Source organism: Tupaia chinensis, unplaced genomic scaffold (assembly GCF_000334495.1).
Source record: "Tupaia chinensis unplaced genomic scaffold, TupChi_1.0 Scaffold000081_1, whole genome shotgun sequence".
Classification (NCBI taxonomy): Eukaryota; Metazoa; Chordata; class Mammalia; order Scandentia; family Tupaiidae; genus Tupaia; species Tupaia belangeri.
The window spans coordinates 1,184,796-1,207,822 of NW_006159542.1; the positions used below are offsets into that span (position 1 = coordinate 1,184,796).

Here is a 23,027-nt window from a genome sequence, read left to right on the forward strand (position 1 = left end):
TAGGGAATTTTTTTTTTTTTTAAGAATTATTCATTTAATTTTATTTATTCATTCATTTATTTTAATTTGACCAGAAAGAGACACATACACAGAGAGAGAGGGAAAGTGAGAAAGCAAGCCACCAGGTCTAAGACTCAAACTGTGGTCGGCCATGTGGGATTGTCCAATACCTTAACCACCACCCCACCTGCTGGTCCCTGTAGATCATGTGTTCTTGCTGGAGAGAGACCGCAGAGAGGGGAAAGTGAGAAAGCGTCCCCTTCCCGCCCCCCCCCGCCCGGGAAAATGGCCGTACCACAATCCCTTCTCCTCCGTTCTCCTCTCAGGGTTTTGGAAACACACGTACCTGGCTTGTTTTTCAAGCTGCCAGGTCTGGAACTCGAACCACACAGTCAGCCATGTGGAATCCAGTCACCTTAACCACCATAGCACCAGCTGGCCCCACCTTCGTACTTTTCCTATTAGTAGTACATTTCTCCGGGCCTGTCTTCTGAGGAGTTCCTTTTGGGCCACTGTCTTTATTATCTTTGTTTCCTGGATGCCTGGGGGTTTAACAATGATGAGGCTTTTCAAAATGAATCCTATGACCGTCTGGGCTGCCTATTAAAATGCAGCTCCTAGGCCTCCCTCCAGACATACTGAACCAGAAGGTCTGGACTCAGCCTGGAAATGTACATTTTAGGTTCCGCATGTACTTCTTACTGCAGGAGCGCCAGCTGCCTCATTGCAAGGCGTTGGAGCGGCCACGTGCAGCTCAGTTATTCCAGGCAGTCATTTTCATGTCTGCCATCTCAGGAGCAACCTAGCATCTGTATCCATCTCTATAATGTACAAGGCACTTTCCCAGACATGGGTTCACTGCATTGACAGGCACAAACGTATAGCTCCAGAAACCTAGTTGTTCAGGATCCAGTGTTAGTTCAGGCTCTGGCTGACTATATAAAGGGACTTCACAAAAGTTCATGGAGGGCTAGCCAGTAGCATGGCCATCAAGGCATCTGGATCCCAAACAGCCTCCTGTATGGTTCCAGTCCCAGACCCAGTGGCTTGAGAAACACGCCAGGCACACGCCCAACATTTCAAGAGGAGAATAGACAAGGGATTGTGGTATGGCCATTCCCCCCTGGGGGAAATTTCTCACTTTATTTCTTTCTCTTTCTCTCTCTCTTTCTGGCAAAGACCCACGTTCTATAGCAAACAAACAAACCAGAAAATATATCATGGAAATACAGAATGGAAGTCCAAGATCTTTGATGAGAAAAGGTTTTAATCTGTACATAGGTCTTTTTTTGCTTCTTTATTTTTTGTTTAAAAGATGATTTATTTATTTAATTTATTTGTTGTTATTATTAATTTTTTTAAATCTGACCAGAGAGAGAGAAAGGGAAAGTGAGAAAGCAACCCTTCAGATAAAGGACTCAAACTGCAGTCAGCCACGTGGAAGTCCAGCCCCACAACCACTGTGACACCTGCTGACCACATGTACAGAGGTTTTTCATAATACACATTTCCATGAGCCTTTTGAAGCCCTCCCATGTACTCTGTGCCTTTGTTTCCTTCTCTATAAAATAAGCATGGCATCGTACCCATAGGATTATTAAGAGTGAAGACTTCATATACGTGATGTGTGTAAAATTGTGCCTGTCGGGACCAGCAGTTAGCGTAATGGCTATGTTGCTGGACTCCCATGTAGTCGACCGTGGTTCATGTCCCAGACCTGGTGGCTTAAAACTCACGCTGGGCGCGTGTGCGTGCGTGTCCAAGATCCCGAGAGGAGAATGGAGGAGAAGGGATCGTGGCGTGGCCATCCCCTCTGGGGGGTGATTTCTCGCTTTCTGTCTCTCTGTCTCTGTCTGTCTGGCGAGTGCATGTGCCTGTCATAGAGCAGGTGCTTAATACATTCTCATTCATTTGCAAACGAGGAAACGAAGGATAGACTTACGCAGGATCTTATTGTGGCCAGCCCACAACCCAAACTCGGCTTTTCTGGCTCTACTTCTAGACTTTCACAAACTTCATCTTTGCTTGCCTTTCAGAGTCTCTTAGAATATAAAGCAGGAAAAGTGCCTCAAACCCAGCCAACCAACAAGAATGTATTAAGTGTTTACTGGGGTGTGCAGGATGCCATAGGAGGATATAGAGGGATGGTATGAGTCATACCTGAGCTGCGGGGATGAACTTGAAGGGTGGAAAGAGCAGAGACAGAGTGGGGAAACAAGCTGCTTTGGGTGGCAGGAGCTGGCTAGGGGAATGAGACCAGGCGGAAGTGCCCAGGTCTGACTGAACTGCCCGCCTGTTCCCCATTGACCACAGAGCCTTAATAAAGATATTCGGGGGCTGGCCTCACAGCCTGCTGGTTAAGGGAACCAGATCCCACATGACCAATCACACAGTTCACATCTCAGCCATGGCAGCCACACACATGTGGGCATGTGTGCGTGTGTGCCCCAAATCCACAGGGAAGAGATCCTCTGTCCCCATTGGTGGTGGTGGTGGTGGTGGTGGTGGTAGGGGGTTCCTTTCTCTCTCTCTCTCTCTCTCTTTCTCTGGCAAGTGCACATAACCTCTGGAAAGATGTCAAAAAAAATCAAAAGCTATTCTGATCAGGTATGTTGATAAGTCGTTAACACATAAGTACAACTAGCAAACTTCTCCTTAACATCGAACTGAGATGGGGGACATTCCACAAGGGGAGTACAGATGGGCCAAGGCCGGTGTGTATAGGGAATGGCCATTTTGAGTCTAGGAACCTATTCCTGAGCTTGAATTCAGTAGCCCTCAAAGTAACCAGTGTGCAAAACAGCATGCAAAAAAGCGTACAAACTGGAAAAACCAGGCTTAGGCTATTTTAACTATTTATTAATATTATCACATATTACAGTATGGAAAGAACATTGCCAAGTTTGTTTCTTATTTAGTGAATTGGTTTTTAACCCCATAATATATTCATGTGATTCAAAATTAAAATGAGGGCCAACTGGTGGTGTATGGTGGTTAAGGTTCTGGATCCCACACAGTTGACGTTGTGGTTCAGGTCCCAGACCCAGCAGCTTAGAAAACACACGGTGTACATGTGCATGTGTGCCCAAAATCCTGAGAGGAGAATGGAGGAGAGGGGATTGCAGCATGGCCACCCCCCTTAGGAGGTGATTTCTCTCTTTCCTTCTCCCTACGGTTCTCTCTGTCTTTGTCTCTCTCTCTCTCTCTCTCTCTGGTGAGCACACATGCCCTATAGCAAAACTAAATGAAACAAAAACTAAACAAAAAACAAAAAATAAAATGGTATTAAAAGGTACACATTGAGTTGTCTCATTCTGAATCCATGGTTCTACCCCCCCGCCCCTGCGATAACCCGTAAAAGTAACCACTGTTAACTGATACTTTATGAATGTTTCTGACACAAACATAATCAAATTCAAAAATATATTATTATTTATTTCCCCTTTTTACACAAAGAGTATAGTATACATACAGTATTCTGAACCTCCTTTTTTTTTTCTTTTACTTAACAAGATATTCTAGAGATGGGAACCAGCAGTTAGCGTAATGGCTACAACTCCCACGTAGTCGACCGCGGTTCGCGTCCCGGACCCGGTGGCTTAAAACTCACGCTGGGCGCATGTGCGTGCGTGCCCAAGATCCCGAGAGGAGAATGGAGGAGAAGGGATTGCGGTGTGACCATCCCCCCTGGGGGGTGATTTCTTGCTTTCTATCTCTATGTCTCCCTCTGTCTGTCTGGCGAGCGCACGTGCCCTATAGTGAAAAAAAAAAAAAAAAAAAAAAAAAAAAGATTTTTAAAGAGATTTTTTAAAATATAAAAAAAAAAAAAAAAAAAAAAAAACGATATTCTAGAGAGCTTTTCATAGATAGCCTTTGTTCCAAGTTCTAACTTTGCCCATTTGGCTGACAGGGTGATGTGGGCTCTGATCTTCCCATGGAATTCAGCAGCGGCCGACAGTGCGTGTAGATACCTGTCGGACAGTGTGCGACAGTCAGGGCCCGCTAGTCTGGGAGACACTCCTTGTTGCTGGGAAACTCAGAGTTTGTTCTGAGGCCAGATAGTTAGGTTACCTGGATTTGACTATCCTCTACAAGATATTTCAGTGTAAAATTGTGAGTCCAGATGCCTAGGGGCATCAAGGAAATTATTTGCCCAGAAATATGTATGATATTATTGAATCAATCACTGTAAATAATGTCTTTTTTTCAGTATCAAGAGGTGAGAAATGTTTAGAACAACTAATTCTGATGGGATGTTAAAAATTCACCTTGTGGGGACCAGCAGTTGGCGTAATGGCTGTATCGCTGGACTCCCATGTAGTCAACCACGGTTCGAGTCCTGGACCTGGTGGCTTGAACTCACGTGGGGCGTGTGTGTGTGCGTGTCCAAGATCCCGAGAGGAGAATGGAGGAGAAGGGATTGTGGTGTGGCCGACCCCCCGGGGGGTGATTTCTCACTTTCTGTCTCTCTGTCTCTCTCTGTTTTTCTGGCCCTACAGCAAAAACCTCTCATAAAAAAATAATAATTTCACCTTATGTATGGGACTTCCTCCTTCTTCTCAGTCTTGACCATTTTTCAGATCTAACTCCTCCATTGACTTTGAGATCCTTAATTACACACACTCATATTTTTATTTATTATATTTCTTCCATGAGTGAGACAGATAGTGGGAGAGCATCCCCCATTGGGTCTGTGTATCCTGTTCAGGCCTCAGCCAGCCCCGAATCATGAAATGACCAGGCCTCCATATTCAGGAAGGGCCCCCCATACCCTGTGGGTCAGCCTCACAGTGTCGCATCTTTACCACTGCATCACCATTTGGCGCCTGGATATGTTGTTAAAGTTTATTTATTTATTTAAATAAACTTTATTCCCTGAGAGAGAGAGAGAGGTACCCTTGACATCCAGGGTGGTGACACACCATGATTCCCAGCACCTCCAGTGCTTTAGCCAACCAGGATCATGGGGTGCCCAACGTGTTCAGGGTGACCCAAGTTCTGAACTCAGGGTCTTCTCACATGGCTCCAGTGGCACACAGCAATACTTACCACAACTGGAGAGAGATATTGAGAGAGAAAGTGAGAAAGCATCCCCCTACGGAGAATGGTCATGCTACAATCCCCTCTCCTCCATTTCTCCTACTTTTGGTGATTTGGGGCACACACACACACACACACACACACACACACACACATACACACACATACACACGTCTGGTGTGTTTTTCCAAGCTGTGGGATCCAGGATTCAAACTGTGGAGTTGACCATGTAGGATCCATTCATTTGGGGGGGGGGATTTTTGCTATAGTGTGAGTGTACGCACTGGAGAGACAGAGAGAGACAGAGAATCAAAAGCAAGAAGTCACTTCCCAGAGGGGATAGCCATGCTTCAATCCCTTCTCCTCCATTCTCCTTTTGGGATCTTGGGTATACATGCACATGCACCCAATGTGAGTTTAAGTTGCTGGGTCCAGGACTTGAACCTCAGTCGACTACGTGGGAATCCAGTGATGTAATCATGATGCCTTCTGCTGGTCCCAGGATCCATACACTTTAACCACCACACCACAAACTGGCCCAGTTCTATATATTTTAATAATACTACAAGGGGGGCCGGCAGGTGGCGTGGTGGTTAAGGGCACTGAACTCCCACATGTTCTACCACGGTTTGAGTCCTAGACCTGGCAGCTTTCTTTCTTTCTCTCTCTCTCTCTCTCTCTCTCTCTCATTCTCTCTCTCTCCCTCCCTTCCTCCTTCCCTCCCTCTCTCCCTCTCTGGTCAAATTAAAAATAAATAAATAAATAAGGTTAACAAAAATAATTCTTTAAAAATAATAATAATACAAGGATACTAAAATTAATATAGTGAGATATAGCTCTAGTTCCTTAAATGAATCTCTAAGAAACAAACGTATTTCTGAAGAATCCCTTTGTATGTGAAGTCTGTGGAAATTAAATATTTCTTCTTATATAAAACTGAATTTGGGGTCATCAAGTAGCATGGTGGTTAAGGCATTGAACTCCCACATGGTCCACAATGGTTTGAATCCTGGACCTGGTGGCTTGAAACTCAGGCCAGGCATGTGTGTGTGCATGCTCAACATCCCAGGATAAGAGCAGAGAAGGGATTGTGACAGAACCATCCCCTCAGGGGAGTGATTTCTCATTTTCCCTCTCACTGTCTCTCAGGTGAGCACAGCCACCCTATAGAAAAACCTAGAAAACAAAACAAAGAACTGACTTTTTAGGGGCTAGCAGGTGGCATAGTGGTTAAGGAGCTGGACTTCTACATGGCTAACCGTGTTTTGAGTCCTAGATCCAGCAGTTTGAAAATCACTCCAGGTGTGTATGCATGAGTCCCCAAAATCCCATGAGAACAATGGAGCAGAAGAGATTACAGCAAGGCCACCCCCCCACCCCGAGGGAGTTATTTCTCATTTTCTCTCTCTGTCTCTCTCTGGCAAGTGTACCTGCCCGTTGGCAAAAAGCAAGGGGCCAACAGATAGTGTAGTGGTTACGTTGCTGGACTCCCACATGGCTGACTGGTTCGAGTCCCAGACCTGGTGGCTTCAAAATCACACTGGTTGCGTGTGCATGCATGACAAAGATCCCAGGAGGAGAATGGAGGAGAAGGAGGATAGCATGGCTATCCTCCCTGAGGAGCAATTTCTCATTTTCCTTCTTAGCATCCCTGTCTCTCTCTCTCTGGCAAGTGCACATACCCTATGGCAAAAACCTCTAAAAAAGAAAAAAAAAAAAAAAAACTAAAATGAAACAAAAAATGAGCATTTAAAGACAATACAGGTGGCTCCTTTGAGAATTAAGTATGCTTCATAATTTTAGAAATTTCATATATTAGCTTTTAGAAAGCAGGGCACATCTGTATAATATTCCTGTACTAAACATTAGCTATGATATGAAAGGAAACGTGCTTAGGGTTTTTTTTCTCATGTAAAATATGCAATTTAGAATTTCATCAAATTCCCTGGGCTTTCTTCCAGTCTGCTGCACACACACCTCCCAGTTGATCTGATGTCTCATTCACCTCATTAAATTCGGTCCAACTGGTAACACTTCATCAACATCAAAAGAAATGTGACCCCCTACCAAAATCCAGACCTGCAAACAATTGACCTTAGGCTGTTCAAAATACAAAGAAAGCCAATATTTAATAAAGCCTTAGTATAATGTGTTCCTTGAGTCAACACTAGAGAAATTGAATGGCATAAAGCTGTGTGAAAGCTTAGAAGGAAAGTATAGTTGATTAAATGTAATTAAATGTGTTTTCTTGAATTATTTGACCATGGTTCATAGTGAACCTTCCAATTTTACAGTAATGTTCTTGGCCTTGATTTTCTGATCTGTCTTAATTTAGCTGTCAATACTATGAATAACAGCACTGAGTTTCATTGGTGACTCTGGAAAGAAGAATTCTGAGAATAAAGGGTTATAAGTACCTCCGACAAAGGGGTTGATAGGAATTTAATCGGTTTCCTTTATGCCCAATTTTCCCTCCCGAACCTTGTCTCCGATTGGCGGGCAGTGCAGCTGGTCTGAAGTCTCAGCGCCTCTGAGCCCCTCTGACTTGGATTTTCTATTTCCCTTGTGTTCGTGCCAATTTAAACAGGCCTCCGGCTGCGCGCGTGACAAATTTTCGGAAATTCATTGTGTAAGAAATGTTGACGTTCTCTCCTACTGTGTTCCCTTAGGTCTTCTTTCCTCACTTTAAAAAAATCTTCTTCTTTGAAGTCTGTGCATGTGGTATTTTTTTTTGAAAAAAATTATTTCATATATTTTGGTTATTGTAACAGGTAATTACATCACAGCGAAAGCACCAAGTCAGATCCGGAGTGACTAGTTCTAGAAGCATTTCCTAAAGAGCATTTCCCTTCTCACTAGACATTTTCTCTGCCATTTATTTTGTGCGAAAGTTCATCTTTGGGGCCTGGTGCTGTTTCTTTTCGCAGAAGCTTTGAATGAATACAATAAGTATTTCAACTTGAGTGTAACGTATAGAAACATAATCTAATGGGGCCAGCAGTTGGCATGGTGATTAAGTGCACTGGACTCCCACATGGCCGACCGTGGTTCGAGTCCCTGATCTGGTGGCTTGCTTTCTCACTTTCCTCTCTCTCTCTCTCTCTCTCTGTCTCTGTTTCTCTCTGGTCAAAACAAAAAATAATAATAATAATGATGATGAATAAAATTTAAAAAGAAAAGAATCATAATCTAATGAACATTCAATAATAAAGTGTTACTGTGATCTTTGGTAGAAGTCATATAAATATTTACATTGTCAGGATCATATACCAGCCCTTTATGTTCTGTTTTTCTTTTTCATAATATGATTTTCATACGTGTGTCTCTGCATTTTTCAGCTTAAGATAAACATATTTCTAATCCTTTGTTCCTCACTCTGATATGTCATCTCCAAAAGTGACATATAAAGTCAAAGAAGGCAGACAATTTCATAATTTCTTGGATGAGTTTTGCTACAAGTAAAAGAAAATCATATCTCAGTTGACTTAAACAATAAAGAAGCGATATAATTGCCATAATAAGAACTCCTGAAGTGGGGCTGCTGTGGAATCGTTTGATTTCACTGCAGTGCCATCTTCAGGGACCCAGCTTGCTCCCATGTGTCTGTTCTGCCATCCTGAGGGAGTCATCTCTGTCATCAAAAAGTTGTCCTCATGGTAACAAAATGGCTGCCATAGCATAGGTATCACCAGCCCTCACTGATGTGACAGTGTTTGATGGGAGAAGAGAAAGAAGGGTTCTCATCTGTATCTCTTTTAATGAATAAGGAAGCCTATCTCTAAGTCCCATTATTAGGCTTTTGCTTGTTTTTTATTTAATGACTCATTGGCCAGTGCCTTTCCTAGACTAGTCACTGGCAAGGGGCCTAAGCTATCTATGATTCATTAGCAAAGCACATGGTTATGAGGTGCAAAGAACCTTACCTGGACAAAACAGGCAGGTTCTGGCCTACAGAACAAGTGCCTGCCACACTCCCCTCGTGTATACTCTAGATTATTATCCCCAAGGCAAAACCTCTTTGTTGTACCAACCTTCAACCTAAATGTGCTTATTCCCTAACAAAGCTAAGTTTCCATAGTTCTTGCTTATCATAAATTTGAAGGATATATCTGTAGAAAAATACTTAGGGTTTTTTTAGTTTGTTTGTTTTTAGAGAAATTTTTGCTATAGGGCTCATGCACTCTCCAGAGAGACGGAGAGAGGCAGAGAGACAGAAAGCAAGACATCACCCCTACCTAGGGGTGCAATACCTTCTCCTCTATTCTCTTCTCAGGATTTTGGGCATGCACACACACTTGCCTGGTGTGAGTTTTGAGCTGCCAGGTCTGGGACTCAAACCACAGTTGACAACAAGGGAGTCCAGCAATGTAACCATTATGCCATCTGCTGGTCCCGAAATACTTTTTAAATTTATGTTTCTGTTTTGATCACCAAGGTGTATGAAATCTCTTTAAGAAGAGCCTATTTTGGGGCTGGCAGGTGGCTTGGCAATTAAGGGTGCTGGACTCCCGCATGGCCGACAAGGTTTGAGTCCTGGACTTGGCGACTTGTTTTCTCTCTCTCTCACTCTATCCCTCTCTGGTCAAATTGAAATAAATAAATGAATAAATGAAGTTAAATAAAATAACAAAAAAAACCTTTCCTACTTAATGGAAAGATATCCAAATATTAAAAAATGCAAAAAGAAGAGCCTATTTTCATTTACTTTAGTGTCTTACGTCCACGAATTTGAAAAGTCTATTCTACCCTTTCTCTTTTTTTAAGGTTTTTGCCATGGGGTATGTGCATTCACAGGAGAGACAGAGAGAAATAGTGAGAGGGAAAGTCAGAAATCACCCCCAAGGGGAATAGCTACGTCTCAACCTTCCTCCTCCATTCTCTTCCTGGGATTTGGGGCACACAGATATGAATGTACCTGGCATGATTTTTAAACCTCCAGGCCCAAGACTTGAACCACAGTCAGTTATGGGGGAGTCCAGCTCCTTAACCATCACACCACTTGCTGGCCCCCATTCTACCCAATGTTTTATAGTAACTGTGCAGGGGCGTTTTTGAGTCACAGCCCAGATCAAGTCAGTAAGACCTCTCCCTTATAAAATGTTAGTTTAGTAAGGAAAAGAAAGAATGAGAGAGAAGGAAAAGGAAAGCAAGCAGGTAAAGGGGAGGGTGTTGAGAGGTCAAGAAGTTTAAGTGGTTTGAGATTAAAGGTCAGATTAACTCTGGAGTCAAAAGTACACCCCTTTGGTAATCTGCCAAGTGCCCTCTCAGCAGACCCTCCCTACCCCCCTTCGTCTGAACATAAAGTTGTGCTGTCCTGCCCCAGTGACGGGAAGGACGGCAGCTGAGGCCATCTACGTGCAGCTCCTCACAGATTTTCTCCGACTCGGAGGACGCTCAGGTCGTCGCCTCGCTTCTTTCTGGTTGCCCTCACTGCCACTCGGAAGTCCCTCTTTCTTAGCCAGGCTGCTAAGTCCTGTTTCCTGCTGTTGCCCCCTTTGTAATCGGGCCCCCACCACCTTTCCAATTCCGTTTGTCTTAAATACACACATTCTTCAGAGCGGAGGATTTTACCCCAAAACAGCAACAGAAAGCTTGCTTTCTCTCATATTTACTAGTCCAAACAGGTTGTCTTCTATACATTCTTAGCTTTGGTAACAGACTCTTCTCGAGGCTCTTACTGCTCTCAAGAATAACGAGAGCGAAGGGCATTGAAGCTCCCCAGTACCCTAGTCCCAGCTGGCCGTGTGGACAGCTACCCCAAGAAACCCTGCGGGCTTCTCTTATCGGTCAAACTGGTCCACCCTTTCTTGTCCCATGTAAGTTGTAAATTGTCCTAGGCTACTGCCTCCTTCACCACCAGCCACATGGGCATGTAGCTCAATTTATCTCCTAATATTCCCATCCTAATCTAAATATGGAACTTCCACTTTGGTTAAGGATTGTTTTTTGGGCCAACCTTATAGTATAGTATTTAAGCTTGTGCATGGGGAACTGAATCTCACATGGCTGGTCACAGTTCGAATCCTAGCCCTGGTGACTTGAAAAACACACTGGGAAGGTATGTGTGCATGCTCCAAATCCTGATGTGATGGAGAAATGAAGGAAAAGGATTTCACCATGACCACACCCCAGTGAAGAGTGCTTTCTCTTTCTCTGGTGAGTGTACACACCCTCTGACGATAAAAGAAAAAAATAGAATCAAATCATTTTTCTAAATATCCACTAAAGGAGGAAAATATGGTTGTCTCTTAAATGTTTTTTTCCTTTGGAGAGATTTTTGCTATAGGGCATGTGCACTAGCCAGAGAGATAGAATGAGATGGAGAAGGGGAAAGCGAGACATCACCTCCCAGGGGGGATGGCCACACCACAGTCCCTTCTCCTCTCAGGATTTTGAGCACACACACACACGCATACCTGGCGTGAGTTTCAGGCTGCCAGGTCTAGGACTTGAACCATCATCAGCTATGAGGGAATCTGGCACCTTAACTACACCATCTGCTGGCCCCTGTCTCTTAAATTCTTAAAGCAGGTTGGAAAGAATTTGGGGCAAGCAAAATCCTTAGATTACCATTGTTTAATTCACTGATTCTTTACGGTAAGCTAGAAGTCCCTATGAAGCAGTGGCCTGCCCTTTGGTGTGCTGGCGCAAGCTGGTGACACAGTATGCACCACATATGGTGTTGTCAGAGCACTTTCCATAAGTGACTGCATGGGAGCGTACCCCAGGGGTTCACCCAGCCTGAAGGTGGGCCCTACGCTAGAGTCTGGCACCAGTTCTTCAGATTCTTAGACCTCGCTCCAAGAGCCGCCTTTCAACTGGCACCAAAACGTAATGCACCATCAAAGCAAAAGTGAAAAGCCCTGGCTGAACAGAACAAAGGCAGCTTGGCTGTCCCCCACCAGGCCTCAGCCCGAGGCCAGTATTTGGGTGTGGGAGTGTAGATCGGAGTCAGGACGCCTTGCCTTTGCTCCCCGTGAAATCTGCAGGAGCCCCGAGTCCTGTATTTCTGCGGTAATCGTTTTACTCTTGGAAAATAATTGAGATGTTGATGTTGAGAGGCTTTCTCCGCATTTTCCCAATTCTCCCTCAGTGCTGAGTAATTTGTTTTCAACTAATGTCGGATTATATCTTTGGCCAGCGGGGACTTTCTCCAAGTAAAGGTTCAAGGCTGTGGGCTCCCTGAAGCTTTCATTCCTTCCCTCTGCTTTTCACGGTGGGGGCCTGGAAGCAGCTGGCTGAGGGTGGGACTGGCTCAGAGAGGAGTGCCCTTGGATTCCTGGTTGCGAAAGGAGCAGGGCTCATTTTTAAATACTGCCTTTGACAACCTTCTCTCTGTGTCTCAGTTTTGCTGCTTCTTGTAACTTCCTCATTATCTTAGCGATCACCATATTTGTTTAACGTTATAAATGAAATGGTTTCACTTTGGAAGAATCTCTGAGGGAACAGCTGGGTTGCAGTCTGTCCCAAAGCCTTGTTGGCTCATGTTTTGAAGAAGATGCTGAGGGTACCTTGTACAGTGCAGCTCTGGTGGCCCCTGAAGAAATAATGGCTGTCTGGCTGAAGACCAGGGCTTAAGGGGCAAGGATGGTGATGACCTAGGATCAGCAGTGAAGAGCCTTCTCAGGTGGGTCATCATGGCAGCGTGGAATGCTTGAAGGCTGTTTTGGAGAGGAAGAAACATGTGTTGGGCTCCAGCAGGCCATGTTAGGACGAGTAGCTGTATACGGTTAAATTTTAGCTTAACGCCAAGAAGTACATTCTGACATGAACCTTGCTAAAGATGGAATGGGCTCTGTGTTAGTTTCCTAGGGCTGCCATCAGAAAATACTGCAAACTGGGAGGCCTAAAATAACCCTTTTTCTTTTTCTTTACTTTTTCTCTTTTTGTTTCCAGGTTGAATTTTATTCGTTCATAGTTTGGGATAGAAGTCCAAATCAAAGTGTTATCTGGGCTGTGTGCTCTCTGAAGTCCCTGGAGGTAGATCTTTGCTGGTCCCTCTCAGCTTGTGGTCCCCTAAGCCTTGCTTGGCTTGTGGCGACCTAACTAGAATCTCTGCCTCTGTCCTCACATGGCCATCTTCCCAGGGTGTCTGTCTCTCCCTTTGTAAGGACACGAGTCATATTAGATTAGGGCCCGGGCTAATGATCTCATCTTAACCTGGTTATACCTACCCGACCCTATTTCCCAACAAGGTCGTGTTCTGAGGTACTGGGGTTCAGGGCTTCCGCTATGTTTTTGGAGGGACACAGTTCAGCCCATAACAAACTACCTCTATGGGAGTGAGCGCCTTATCCCTGGAAGTGTGCAGACAGAATCAGGGTTTTTCAAGATGCTTAAAGAGATTTTTAAGTAGCAAATAAAGAATACCATTAGATGACTTGAGAAAGACAGAGACAGAAACAGAGAAATGGAGAAAAATGGATGAAGGATAAGGAGGGGACAATGAGGGAGAAGAGAGAAAAGGAGGAGGAGACAGAGACAGAGTGAGAGGTAGAGAGGAAAGGAGAGAAGAGGAGAGGAGAGAGAGCTTGTGGCGACCTAACTAGAATCTCTGCCTCTGTCCTCACATGGCCATCTTCCCAGGGTGTCTGTCTCTCCCTTTGTAAGGACACGAGTCATATTAGATTAGGGCCCGGGCTAATGATCTCATCTTAACCTGGTTATACCTACCCGACCCTATTTCCCAACAAGGTCGTGTTCTGAGGTACTGGGGTTCAGGGCTTCCGCTATGTTTTTGGAGGGACACAGTTCAGCCCATAACAAACTACCTCTATGGGAGTGAGCGCCTTATCCCTGGAAGTGTGCAGACAGAATCAGGGTTTTTCAAGATGCTTAAAGAGATTTTTAAGTAGCAAATAAAGAATACCATTAGATGACTTGAGAAAGACAGAGACAGAAACAGAGAAATGGAGAAAAATGGATGAAGGATAAGGAGGGGACAATGAGGGAGAAGAGAGAAAAGGAGGAGGAGACAGAGACAGAGTGAGAGGTAGAGAGGAAAGGAGAGAAGAGGAGAGGAGAGAGAGAGAGAGAGAGAGAGAACAGCAGTTTGAGGGACGCAATCCCAGTGGGCGTAATTGTTTTGGCCACTGGGCTCCCCAACACTGATTCTCTCTATTGCATTAACAGACCCCAGCATCGCCTCTGACCATGGCATTTCCTAAGCCCATGGGTCCTGTTGTAAATAGCTCTACTAAATCCAGGGACCACGCTTCCTCCTATCTTGGGAAATGTCACCAGGCATCAAATAAGTACGAAAGAGACAAGCTGGAGAGGCAGAAGGAAAAAGGAAGGGGGGAAATATTAGGGCCCAGGCTAATGATACTTAAGCTGCCTAGATTTGAGAGCGAGAGACAGAGACAGGGACAGAAAGAGAAAAAGAGACTCAGGAAGACACAGAAAGACAGTGCAGCTTCCAGATCTCTTTCGCGGTTCATGCATGAACTGAGCATCCATTAAGTTCATGTGTCCATTAAGCACATCAGTGGAGATCCCTCTTCCTGCCCCCTGTAGTGCTCCCCTTGGAGGCTCTTTGTTTTAGTCAGTTTTTCATTGGTCGTGCATGACAGAATCCTAATTTGAAGTATTACAGCTTTAAAAAAGAAAAAGTTCTCTTCTCTTGTGGAATTGCAAAGTGCAGGAGTCATGCTCTTGGCGTGGACTCCTTTCTCGGCTTGCTGGCCTCTTTCTCAGGAAACCTCTTTCCATATGGTGACCACCAGTACCCCCGGGCTTAAATCTCATCAGTTTAGCAACCTCATTGAAAAAAGTTCTGCTTTTCTAGCATTCTAAGGGAAGTCTCCGGGCTGGCTGGCATTGGGCCAGCTCTGGCACTGGTGTTTGTCACATGCTTATCCTTAAGCTTATCTGGGGGACTCTGCTCACCTCCTGAGGATGGAAGCTGAGGAGTAGAGGCAGCACTGTGTGAGGCACGGGGACTAGAAATGGAGGAGGGATGGGGTCTGGTTACCCAATAAAGGGATCAGTGTTGGGGAGACCAGAGGCCAAAGCAATCACGACCCACTGGGATTCCTTCCCAAACCGCTGCTCTCTCTGTCCCAGCTCCCTCTTCCTAACTCTGCCTCAGCCTCCTCCTCCCCTCTCGTCCTCTTTTCCTGCCTTTCTCCCTGTCTTTCTCCATCTGTCCCTGTCTCTCTCTCTCGCTCTCTCAAATCTAGGCAGCTCAGCATCTGTTTTCCCCCCACCCCATTCCTCCTGCCTCTCCTGCCCCTCTCCCTACTTACTCTCCCAATCCTGTATTCCGAATGCCTAGCTCCTGGGCTGGCAGAAGCTGAACTATCCGTAAAGGGCAGGAGAGAGAAATGGAGCTGCCAAAGCCAGTCCTGTAGCTGGTGAAGGGAGGAGATCGCATTAACACACTCCCCACCACCACCATGTGTCAAATCGCCAGAGTGATCCTGTGTCACTCTGAGTTGTGGGTGCTTTAAGAGTTTGCATCTGTGTCCAGAAGAGAGAGATGCATTTGCACGTGGCAGTGCAGGCCGTGGGACGGGACGGAAATCCTCTGCCGCTGAGTTGTGGATAGCATCCCCAGAGGCTAGTCGAACAGTGTTTGTGTTTTAGCTCCCAGACTGCTGTCATGGGCAAGCTAAACTCCCAGACAGTTTTTAAAGTTGAGAAGCATCAGGTTTGTTTGTTTCCAATCTCACAAACACTCTTTTTTTTTTTTTTTTTTGGAGAGGCTTTTTTGCTATCGGGCATGTCGCTCACCAGAAAGACAGAGAGAAACAGAGAGACAGAAAGCGAGAAATTATCCCCCAGGGGAATGGCCACGCTGCAATCCTTTCTCCTCCATTCTCCTCTTGGGATCTTGGGCACGCACGCACACGTGCCCGGCGTGAGTTTAAGCCACCGGGTCCGGGACTCCAACCGTGGTCAACTACATGAGAGTCCAGCAACATAGCCATTACGCTAACTGCTGTCCCAATCTCACAAACATTCTTGAACTAAAAAATACACGGAGTCATAAAACAATGTAAAAATCGACTGGTGCCTTTTGTCCTGGTGCCTTCAGTACATTTACCCCACACGGCAGTTCCCTTTAAACCAACCTCCCCACACAAAAATAGCCTACAGAGTGCCTTTGGCAGCCCAGCCACGGCTTGGGCCCTGTCTCTGGACTCCATCCCAACCACCTCTGCGTTCCCCTCCTCCATCGCTGCTCTTGCTCAGGCCTTCTCTGTGTTCCCTGCTGCACTGACTTCCCTCTGCCAGCCAACCCCACGGGCTTTGGGCATCGGCTCCCAACACTTACCAAGACTCTCCTGGCCATGCCCTCTCCTCCCAGATGCTGAGTGGTGCTCCCTCCTGAGTTTCCCTTCTCCCTTTGATGGGAGGCTCACCTGCAGCCCTGCCATAGAGCAAGTTCTAAAAGTTGACTTCTGCCCCACAGCCATCAGCTAGGAGTCTGGAGCCCTCCCGTTTTATGGCCTGACCTATGGCTCCCAGGAGTGTTCTTTGCTAGAGCTGCCACAGCAAAAGACCTCCGAGTGTCTGTAAGCCAGAAGGACTGCGGTTTATAACTTCTGGGGTGATTACCCTAAGGCCCTACCTGAACTTTGAAGGCAGTACTTTTTAAATTATTCTTTTCGAAACTCTTCTACTTTCATTCCAGGTGGGTTTTCTGAATGGCTGGCTGAGCTCCTGCAGGTCACCTCACACCACCACACAGCTCCATAGTCACCTCCCCTCCCTCTTAGAGGCAGGAGAGGAAGCTCAGGTGTTGCCCCAATCTTGAGGGCAGAAATGTAAGATCCTAGCCACCTCCCTGGGGAAGGCCTCATATACAGTGATGAAAGGTAGAGGCAGAAACAGTGCCAGAAATCAGATTGCCCAGAGAGAAAATTACCTCCCAGACTGCTGGCTCCTCTCCGAGGACAAGGCCAAAGCTTTCCGTCTGAGTTTCCCCCAGCCTGAGTGTCACACCTAGCACACAACAGAAACACAGGGGACGCATGGAGGTAGGGAGTGATGCAACCAATTACATGTCTGAAAAATAATAACGGTGATGGTATGGAAGACAGATCTGAGTCGGCCACCTCAGAGTGTACACTCGCAGTGGGTGTCGAGAATAGGGATCAGGTAGTGTTGTAGTTTGAATATGTAGCCCCCAAATTCATATGCTCAAATTTGGTTGTATCATGAAGGAATTAAAAGGGAAAAAACCCTACTCTGAATATGATGTTGAAAGTCAGGGCCTTTGGGAGGAAATTAAGATGAAAGCAGTCAAGGTGAGGCCCTGTGATTGAATCCTGGCAGGTGTATAAGAAGAGAGAACGAGGGACTGACTGAGGGTGCAGCAGTAAAACACCACGCTGTACAAGGCTGGCCCACATGGGGAGCTTCTGAGTGAGTGTCCTGAGGCCTCCCTGAGTGGGCCTGGCTTGCTTGTCCCCATGGTCCGGGGTGGGCTGATGCTAGGGATGGATCTCAATGTCAGGACACCGTGGGGGAGCTATCTGTCTCACTCGCCCATAGAAGTATTTATTTCTTAATTTCAACATTACATATCGGGTCATCGGGAAAGCAATGACTCATTTTTGCATAGAAAAACAAAAAAATACATCATGACTTTCCCAACGACCTAATAGAGAGAGAGACAGACAGAGAGAGAGCAGAAAGAGAGAGAGAGTCAGGCTGATGCCTGCTCTTGCCTTTCGCTGCCCCAGGACTCTCTAACCATATTTGGCCCTTGGAACGTGGACCTCCAAAACCATTAAATAAACCTCTGTTCTGTCTTGTTGATGACAGAAAAACTGATTGAAATAGATGAGAAAGGCCCTGCAGGACCCGACTTCTTGTGTCTTCAAGGGCTGTGCTCTCCATGTGCCTTTGGTCCATGGCACCCTGGACACAGCAAGAGAGGGAAACTCACAGCATACCAACAGGGAGGTTATTTTTTTAAGGAGCCAGAGACTCTCAATATGCCCCTCTCACCACCTGCTGTTTTAATAAGTAAATAAATAAATAAAGTTAAATAAAATAATTCTTTAACAAAAAAATATTTTAATCTGTTACATTGTTAATAATAGAAATGCCCCAGTCTGGTTATAAAGAATAGGGGTTTAGGGTCAACTGGTAGCATGGTTAAGACAGCTGGATCCCAAATGGCTGAGTGTATGGTTTGAGTCCAGGACCCAGCAGTTTGGAAAACATGCTGGGCACATGTGTGCGTGTGCCCAAAATCCCAAGAGGAGGACAGAGAAGAGATTGCAGCCTGACCATCTCTGCTGGAGATGATTTCTCAATTTCCCTCTCTCCCTCTTTCTCTCTCTCTCTGTCTCTCTCCAGCAAGTACATGCTCCCTATAGGAAATTAAATGAGGTAGGAGAAAAGAGGTTGATTTAGCTCATAATTTTGGAGGCCCAGGGTCAAAGTGCTACATCTGGTGGGGGTCTTCTTGCTGAAGGAGACTCCCTGCAGAGTCCCAAGGCAGTGCAGAGCATCAGGCAGTGAGACAGAGCAAGAGCAGAGCATGTCTCTGTCTGTCTCTCCTGTCTGTCTCAGTTCCTCTCCTTATAAATGTACCAGCATTCAATCGTGGGGGCTCCACACTGATTACCTTAATCATAATCACCTCTCAACAGCCTTGTCTCCTTTTTGATTTGAAGAATTATTCATTTTATTTTATTTATTATTATTTTTTAAATTGCAAGTGTGCTCACCAGAGAGAGAGAAAGAAAGTAAGCTGCCAGGTCTGGGACTTGAACCACAGTCCGCTGTGTGGGAATCCAGTGCCTTAACCACCATGCCACCTGCTAGTCTAAGGCCTCATCTCTTAATCCCATAGTAAGATTAAGTTAGTCCCTTCACAGTCCAATTTCATTACATGAATTTGGAAGGGATATGTTTAAACTATACCATGGGCCTTGGGAGGGGGTCTCACTGAATAGCAATATTTGCAAAACAAAACTGAGAGTAAACCACATTGCAAACTGCTAGTTCTCCAACCTCTGTGTAGGGATCTTGAACAGATCCTTGTGTTTGCTGTCAGTAATGTCATTGCATAAAAAGGCCTTAATTTCTGAGAACTACCTCAGACCACCCAAAACAAACCATTTTCAAAATTAGTTTGGGCCTCAAGAATCTTGTCAAACCCATTCTGAACAAGGCAACAAGATCCTTTTTTTTTGTGCTTTTTCTTCCTGCAGTTAGAGTCTGCTTCCTCTTCATAGACAAAAGGATGCTTAAAATGTGCCTTTGAGAATAAAGCAAATGAAACAGCCAGTTTTCTGACCCAGTCTCAGATGCGATGCTATGACAGAGACTCTTTTTTCCCTTAAGGAAGGTCCAAGACCCTTGAGCATGCCATCATAGGAGAAAACAGTTGCAGCTTCATACCCAAATATGCATATATATGTGCACGTGCATGTGAGTGTGTGTATAGGCTACACACGTGTGTGTGTGAGTCTGCATGTACACACACAAACGTGCATATAGGTGTCATAGGTGTCTGAGTGCATGTGTGCGTATGAACATAAGTATCCATGTGGCAGGCAGGTGCATATGTGCACACACATTTTCCATCTTAAGAGGGGTGTCCCAGGACCAGCAGTTAGCGTAATGGCTATGTCGCTGAACTCCCATGTAGTCGACCGTGGTTCAAGTCCCAGACCCAGTGGCTTAAACTCATGCCAGGCACGTGTGTGTGAGTGCCCAAGATCCCGAGGGGAGAATGGAGGAGAAGGGATTGCAGCGTGGCCATCCCCCCTGGGGGGTGATTTCTCGCTTTCTATCTTTCTCTGTCTTTCTGGTGACTGCACGTACCCTACAACAAAAACCTCTCTAAAAAAAAAAAAAAGAGGGGGGACCCTTCTTGCCATTCTCTTTCTTTCTTTTTTTTTTTTTTAAGAGAGATTTTGGCTATAAGGTACATGAACTTGTCAGAGAGACAGAGAGAGACAGAGAGGTAGAAAGAGAGAAATCAACCCCCTCCCCCAAGGGGGAATGACCATACCACAATCCCTTCTCCTTCATTCTCCTCTCAGAATTTTGGACATGCACGCACACACACACATAGCATGAGTTTTAAGCCTCTGGGTCTGGAACTCGAACTGCAGTCGACTATGTAGGAGTCCAGCAACGTAACCATTACTCCATCTGCTAGTCCCCCTTCTTACCAACCCAACCAGGACTTTAGCAGAGGTGATTAGAAACAGCATACTGCAGTATGAGCACTGGAGTTGGAGAGCCTTCTATAAATGCCAGTTCTGCTCCTTACTGTGTGTTCTTGGGCAAATTATTTACCTTCTTAAGCCTCATTTTTTTAATCTGGAAAATAAGGATAAAAATAGTACTTTCTTCACTGAGAGTTTTTAACAATTAATGAAAGAATATATGTGAAATGTAGCACCATGAAGAGCACAAAGTGAGCACTCAAGAAATGATAGCTATCATCCTCCTCCTCATCATCGTTGTCATTCCTTCTTATCCATACTTGCAAGGAAAGGCTTGGGTAGAAACAGCAGACTCTTTTCTAACCCAAGGAGCTGTATGTATGTATGTTTGTATATATATACATTTTTTTTGAGAGAGAGAGGTTTTTTCTATAAGGCGTGTGCACTCCCCAGAGAGACAGAGAGACAGAATGTGAGACATCACCCCCCCAGGGGGATGGCCACACTGCAATCTCTTCTCCTCCATTCTCCTCTTGGTATCTTGGGCATCCACAAAGTGTGAGTTTAACCCACCGGGTCCAGGAATCAAACCACGGTTGACAACATGGAAGTCCAGCGACATAGCCACTGCGCCAACTGCTGGTCCCAGGAGCTGTACATTTTCACCTCTTCTATGAGCAGAAAGTTTGTCCTGGATCAGAAACAAGGATGAGCGCCACCTGGAGTGGAGGGAACTGGGGTGGGGTCACATCCTGCCCTCCTCCAAGCCCCTGGGCAGGGCTTCCCATCCAGAGGAAGCAGGCCCCATCAGCAGGCCCCATCAGGTCTCTTCATGGGATGTCTAAGACAGAGTTTTCCTATTCTTAACCCTCCTATTTTTCAAACGTCTTGGATTACCCCCTACAGAACCAGGTCGTTCTGGGATCCCACTGGACCATGTGTTGGAACTCTTTTTGAATGAAAGGAGAGCTGCCTCCATCCTAGTTGCCTAGAAAAGCCCCTTCAGCCCTCAGGGATTGTCTGCAGCACTGCACTGGGTTGGGTCTGGGGCCAGCCATGGCTGTGCTTCTCCCTAGTGACTGCACCTCAGAACCTTTCTTTGACCTGCACATTGCAAGCTTAGACATCAGCTTTAACAGGAATTTTGGGAGAGAAAGCTCTTCTTCTGAGAACCTCCTTTTTTTTCAGTGTCCTCAAATTTCATGTTCCCCATCTCTAAAAAAAAAAAAAAGCATTGTTTTGGGTTGTAGTAAAGTGTTGGTTAGGCAAACAGCTTCTGAGGTCAGAGTGCTTGGATTTAAATATTTAAATATTCTGGTTCCAGTGCTTGCTACTCCAATCGTTTAAACATTTTTAAGTATCCGTTTTCTCACGTGCCAAGTACCTGCCTCATGTTGTATGAGAACTTAAGGACATAAAACATAAAAAGGCATAGTCTTTGACCCATCGTCCATCCTCAGGGCACTTTGGCTGGTATTACTGGTATTAGTGCAGCTGTGTTAGTGGGGAGAGCCGTGGGTCGAGAAGGCATGGGGACACACTTAGTAAGACATCGAAGTTTTTATTTGTGCATCGTTGAGCTCCCCCAACGTCTACTCATCCTAGGCACCTAAATAGGCTTCTCTGATTCAGGGAGATTGGGGGCGGGGGAGGCTCAACAGCCTTTGGATAAGTTTATGGAAAATAGCTTGTCGTTCAGAAAATAGGCATTTCTCTTTCCCAATGAACTCTCCTTAGGAAAAGGAGTCAAGGGAGGGGGCTACGCCTCTGGCCAGCGTTGCTTCTTAGGGCCTGGCTCTTGCGTCTATCCTAAGGGAAAGAAAGCTGAAGACCAGAAACAAGGATGAGCGCCACCTGGAGTGGAGGGACTGGGGTGGGGTCACATCCTGCCCTTCTCCTCCAAGTCCCTGGGCAGGGCTTCCCATCCAGAGGAAGCAGGCCCCATCAGCTTATCCTGGGGTGGGGTTTCCCAAAGCCCAATGTTTAAAGGCAAATCATTGTTTTGAAGTTCCGCTAACTTTTAATGACCACCCTGCTGAGAACTCCTCCAAGAACTAAGTGAGATTTTATAGACCCACAGGATTACTTAGAGCCAAAGGCAATTAAAAGTAAGATACCTAGCTGACCAATTCCAGTTGTAAGGCCGTCTGTGTAGAGACTTGCGTGAGGGAGTGAGGAAGAGAGCTCAAGCAGGTGAGGCACAGACCTAACCCCGTTCTTTCTATTGGCATTGAGCAACATGGTGTCACAGTGAGCCAATCTTTGATCTATAAAGTGGAGTTGCTCTCATTTGTGCCAGAAGAACCTAAGTCTAGGAAGTGCATTCTTATACGTATAAGGCATTCTTATCTCATTCAGTCCCAACTTAGCAGCTACTGTCTGTGAGATGCTGGCAAATTCTTTTCCATTTCAAATCCTTGGTTCTCGCATTGAGACATGCAATTCTGGGCTCCAGATTTCCTCATGGTTCCAGGGCTGGGTCTAAGGCAGTGGGCTGATGGGGGCTGAGGCCGGGCTGTGATGAGGAAGAGAATAGACAGAGTGGTTAAGAAGGCTGGAAGGGGGACCAGCAGTTACCGTAATGGCTATGTCGCTGGACTCCCACGTAGTCAACCGCGATTTGAGTCCCGGACCCGGTGGCTTAAACTCACGCCAGGCGCGTGTGCGTGCGTGCCCAAGATCCCGAAAGGAGAATGGAGGAGAAGGGATTGCAGCGTGGCCATCCCCCCGGGGGATGATTTCTCGCTTTTTATCTCTTTGTCTCTCTCTGCCTGTCTGGTGAGCGCACGCGCCCTATAGCAAAAACCTCTCAAAAAAAAAAAAAAAAAAAAAAAAAAAAAAAAAAAA

General features: G+C 45.7%; 1 protein-coding gene across 7 annotated transcripts in view; it reads left to right on the plus strand.

Annotated features, from left to right (window-relative positions):
- Positions 1–23,027, plus strand: part of PALM2AKAP2 (PALM2 and AKAP2 fusion) — a 403,573-nt gene that overhangs the window by 200,405 nt on the left and 180,141 nt on the right. The window contains exon 1 of one of the 7 annotated variants that reach the window (XM_027769409.1): positions 12,477–12,667. The exons of the other annotated variants lie outside the window; for them this stretch is intronic. The gene's annotated coding sequence lies outside the window, so the exon portion shown is untranslated. Of the gene's footprint in view, positions 1–12,476; positions 12,668–23,027 lie in introns of those variants that run through there. 7 annotated transcript variants of the gene reach the window in all.